Source organism: Callospermophilus lateralis, chromosome 3 (genome assembly GCF_048772815.1).
Source record: "Callospermophilus lateralis isolate mCalLat2 chromosome 3, mCalLat2.hap1, whole genome shotgun sequence".
NCBI lineage: Eukaryota > Metazoa > Chordata > Mammalia > Rodentia > Sciuridae > Callospermophilus > Callospermophilus lateralis.
In genome coordinates this window covers 187,054,712-187,059,656 of record NC_135307.1, presented here as the reverse complement: position 1 = coordinate 187,059,656, position 4,945 = coordinate 187,054,712, and the positions used below count along the sequence as shown (strand labels likewise).

Sequence of the window (4,945 nt, the reverse complement as noted above, 5' to 3'; positions counted from 1 at the left end):
GACAGTGTCATTTCCATTTTTGATGTGTGGGAACAGGCAGAGGCCAGGTAACTAGTGCAGGACGAAGGCCACGGAGTCCCAGGGCTGGGGCCCCTGAGAGACTCCCCACGTGAAGAGAGGCTCCGCTGGCCCAGCTGGCCCTGCACAGTGGAGCTGCAGGGTGCACAGGTGGGAGAGGGAAAGGAAGAGGGGTGGCTACTCTGGGAGGTCCCCACCTCCAGCGAGAGAACAGGAACAGCCAGAAGCTCCCGGATGTGGCTGGCACTGGGCTGGCAGGACCACCCGAGGGCTCCCACGGGCTCCCTAGGCTGCCTGAACCCCCACCAAGACTCTGCCCCTAGGGTGTGGTGGCACAGGGAGCAGGACACTGTGCTCCCACTTCATCAGAAACATGTCCCCTCTCAGGGTGACACCGAGCTCTCCAAGGTTGAATCAACAAGTAAAAGGGCCTCCGAGAAAGCAAAATCGGACACCTCCAGGGGGGTACCCTAGATGGCAAAAGGCATCCGCTCACAGGATGGAGAAACTGATGATTCAAAAGATGACATTAGAGCCGGCTGTCGCTCAGGGGCAGGCAACCCTTGGGTTCAATCCCCAGCCTTGCAATAGATAAGTAAATGGAAAAATGACATTAACCGGACATTGAAAAGACAGGACAAATGTGGCAAAGAAATGAAAGCGTAAAATGTACCCAGTGAGTCCAGAGCAGAAAGTTGAGAGCAGTGGCCACCAGGACTTGGACACGGGACCTGGAAGGAAGTCTGACACTCAAAGGTGAATATTCCAAGCACGAAGCAAGGGTGGGGCTGGCACTGGGACTCACTGAGCACCCTGTCACCCAGGGAGGAGGGGACCCCTGTTCCCACACAACCAGGATGCCACCTGGCCTCCCGCACAAACGCTGAGCTGAAACTGCAGTTTCCCTTCGCGATTTTACTCCTTGCTTCCTGTGAAGTGCGGCTATGCGTCCGAGGACTTCAACACTGGGATAGAGGCTTTTGTGAAATACGGTTCACATATCAATCACAAAAGTGCTATTTTAACCACTAAAAGAATACATTTCAGTCTCATTTAGTGCCCTCACCGTCTGATGGAACATCATCTGCATCTACTTCCAAGGCACTTTCACCACCCTAAAGGAAATCTGGTCCCCACTGAGAGCACTTTGGATCGCCCATTCTGGAAATTTCATGTGAATGAGATGGTGTAGCAGGTGCTCTACGGCTGCTTCTTCTGCTTAGCCCAGGTTTCCACAGCCTTGTACTCACACTGCTTCTCTTTTCATGGCTGCATAGTACTCCACTGTGGGCATGTACTATATTTTTATGTGGATGGCGGTTGGGTTGTTGGCTATTGTGAATGGTGCTGCTACCAGTATTCACATTCAAGTTTCTATTTGAGCATTCATTTTTGCTCTGTACCTTGGAGTGGAATTGCTGGGTGACATGGTGACTCCACGGCTAGCTGTTTCCACAGCAGCTGCACCATGTTACCTTCCTGCCAGCAACCAACAGGAGTCTAATTTCTGCACACCCTCATCGACACATTTCTCTTTTTCTCTTCTCGTCAGAGCCATCCTGTCGAGCCCAGGCATCCTTTGGCAGCTTTCTCTTAGCTGTGTCCTTCCCTGACAGGCCTGTGAGGCACACAGCTTGGCCACAGAGACGGGCCATTGACAGCGATGGTGCACTCAGATCCCAGGCCTGGCTTCCCTCCTGCACATGGCATTTCACTTACTGCCACATCGACCGCATGACACTGGGTGCCTTGGAGTCCCCATTTGACAGGTGGGGTGCCCAAGGCTGAGGTGAGACCCTGGAGAAGGTCCACGAGAGCAGCTTCCGTGTCCCCTCACCCAGTCGTCTTTCCCCTAAGAGTGGCACTGCGGAGGGACTTGACTCTAACTTGTGTTGAGGTTCCTCCTCTTTCGTAATCATCCTGCGGTTTGGGGAGAGCAGTCGCTGGCCGCCATCTCCTCCCCAGTTTGACCAGACCTCCAAATGGGCCACTGGGAAAAGAGTGTGTGGCGCTGAGAGGGGCAAAGAGGGCCCAGGAAAGAGCCTCCTCCCTCTTCCTGGGTCAGGCCCTGGTCCCCTGCACTGGGACTCCTGTGCTGATGTTTATCCAATTAAAGTGTCCCATTAGAAGTGGACAGGCTCAGGGCTGGGGCTGGGGCTCAGAGGCAGAGCGCTTGCCTAGCACGCATGAGGCACTGGGTTCGATCCTCAGCACCTCATAAAAATAAAAATAATAAAAGTACTGTGTCCATCCACAACTCATATATACATATAAAGAAGTGGGCAGGCTAGTTCCCTCTCAGCCCACGGTCAGGCCTGCGGTGGGGCTTCCTGAAATAAGGAGGAGAAGGGCCTCCATATTCGTGGACTCCAGAGTTACTGGGAAATCAAAGAGGAAGGGACCAAGGGAGCCCCTCAGGAAGGTGCTGAGTGCCTGGGTCTTATTTTTAATGAAATAGTTGGGTTTTAATTAGAAAAATAAGATATGTTCACGATGCAAATCAAGCAACCTGCAATAGCACAAAAAGATCAAAAGTCAAAAAGAAAAAAAAAAAAAAAAGAAAACCGTGTCTCTGCCCCCAGGTATCATTCACTTCCTGAGGTGATTTCTGAGGGTTTTGTAAAGTTGCTAGTATTCATCAGCAGTGAGCGTCCAAAGGGAACTTCCTACAGCGCCCCTCATCCCCAGGCCGGTTGGGGTCCCACGGACGCTCTGGAGAGTTCTGAAGAAAGGTTTTACTGCTGGCCGCGCCCCGTGTCCAGCATCCAGCAAGAATTCGCACACTGCATCTGCTGGTCATGTCCTGTCCGTCTCCCGTCCAGAACTGTCCCCTCCTCCACCTCATCAGCAGATCTTTGGAATGTGCCACATGACTGCTCACCTCATGGTTCCCTGATGATGCCTCTAGCCGGCTCCCTGTGTTTCCTGTAAACTGGAAGTCGGGTTGAAAGCCTTGATGAGTTCATGGTGAACATTCATCTACAGCAGACGAGATTGACGGATGTCGTAAATTTGATTTTCTGATAACAAATGGATTTTGTTTCTCAGTTTAAGTGCACCCCATGAAAGTCACAAACCTACTTGTACAAAAAAAAAAAAAAAAAAAAAGCCTGTGCTGTTTACCTGAAATCCAAATTTAACTGGACACCTGCACCTTACCTGGCAACCCCGGCCCAGTCGCTGCGCCGCTGAGAGCTTCCTGGGCCTCCTCGGAGCCCGCTGGAGGATCAGCATGTGCAGCAAGTGTGTGTACCTGGGGGACAGTGGCTGGCGACTTGGGGATTTCTCAACCACCAGTTCTGGAACCCACCAGGCACTGGAGATGCAGATCAGAGGTGGCCTTTGCCCTGAGGACATTTGATTTTTTAAAAAGGCATTTGATGAACATTCCACGTAAGCATCCAGTTCAAACCTGGGCAACAAAGTGAGGACCCATTTTAAGAAAGCGGAAAATAGAAAGAGATGCTATTCTGCCCAAGCTGTAGAATAATAGAGAGCAGGAAACACACACACACACACACACACACGCACACACACGCATACACACACACACATACACACACCCCGACCGGCTGCCTGCAGGGCCAGGAAACTGAAGTCTGCGACCCCGAGGCAGAGCCGCTGCAATGGCCAGGACCCGGGCACAGATCACTGCGATGCGCGTGCAGGTGGGAGGCAGAGCCTTTGCTCCCTGTGGCAGGAGTTTGCAGCCAGCGGGCCACAGCTGATACCCGGGGACGAGCTGGGCACCTGTCTGCAGCTGCATCCAACCCCGCTGGACTCGGCCTTCAGGAAGCCTAGCAGATTCTCAGCGTCTCCAAACTGAGTCCCCAGGAGGTCCAGAAGAACTAGGAACATCTTTTTAAGGTGAATGATAAACCCGTGGGCGGCTCCTTCTACCTACAGTCCAAGGTTGTCGGTCAAAGGAGCGCCTGGATGAGGAACTGGGGATCCAGGCCCAGGAGAGAGAGGAAGGGCAGTCGTCCAGAACGTGACCCTGCAGCTCCCGTCTCCCTGCCACCTCTTAACTTAGGGCTTGGTAAAAAAGCTTTTCCGCATTAAACAAAACAAAACAAAAACAACAACAAAAAATAAATAAAAACCACACTGAAGTTAGCCAATCCCTAAAAAACAAATGCCGAATGTCTTCTCTGATGGGGAGGAAGAGCACGAGAAGAAGACTACCACTAAATAGGGAAGAGAGGTGGGAGGGGAAAAGAGGGAGAAGGGGGATTCATGGAAGATGGAAGGAGACCCTCATTGTTATGCAGAAGACATATAAGATGTTGTGACGAGAAAAAGAAAAAAAAGTGTGTCACATTAGGTTGGATAGAGAGAAAGGAGGGGAGAGGAAGGGAGGCGTAGGGGGAATAGGAAGGGCAGCAGAATAGAACAGACAATATGATTGATGCATGTACATTCCATGTGTGAATTATATGTCAAAATGCATTCGGCTGTCATACATGTATGACTAAATAAATAAATAAATAAATCGTATGGTTAATAAAAGAAAAAAATGGACCAAAGTGAGCAATTCACAGCAAAGAAAACCCAAGTGACTTGTAAACTTATGGAGGTTCGGTCAACTAGTGGTCAGGGGAAAGGTCAGCTAAAGCAATCAGATGACAGTCGTCATTAGTGAGATTTGAACAAATTAGTGAGAATGAGAGGAAATGGAAATCATGATTGGGAGAGTAAATGGGCACAAACAGATCAACAAGATGATGACCTGTTAATGACCGTGCTGCAGGGAGGCCCTTCTAGAAAGGGCAGTCAAGAAGACCCATGTTTGAGAGGTATTGTCCCTCTCACCCCAGATTCTTACAACAAGAGTTCCTGGCATGCAACAGTTGCCTAATAAGTGTCTGTGGAATTCACAGAAGCCCCCCCCCCCCCTGCCCAGGTCCTCCCCTCACTGTTGTGAAAG

At 50.8% G+C, this 4,945-nt stretch overlaps 1 pseudogene; it reads left to right on the top strand.

The window, feature by feature from the left end:
• The first annotated feature begins 3,644 nt into the window (after positions 1-3,644).
• On the top strand, positions 3,645-4,013 carry LOC143394486 (mitochondrial import inner membrane translocase subunit TIM16 pseudogene; annotated as a pseudogene).
• The last annotated feature ends 932 nt before the right edge of the window (positions 4,014-4,945 follow it).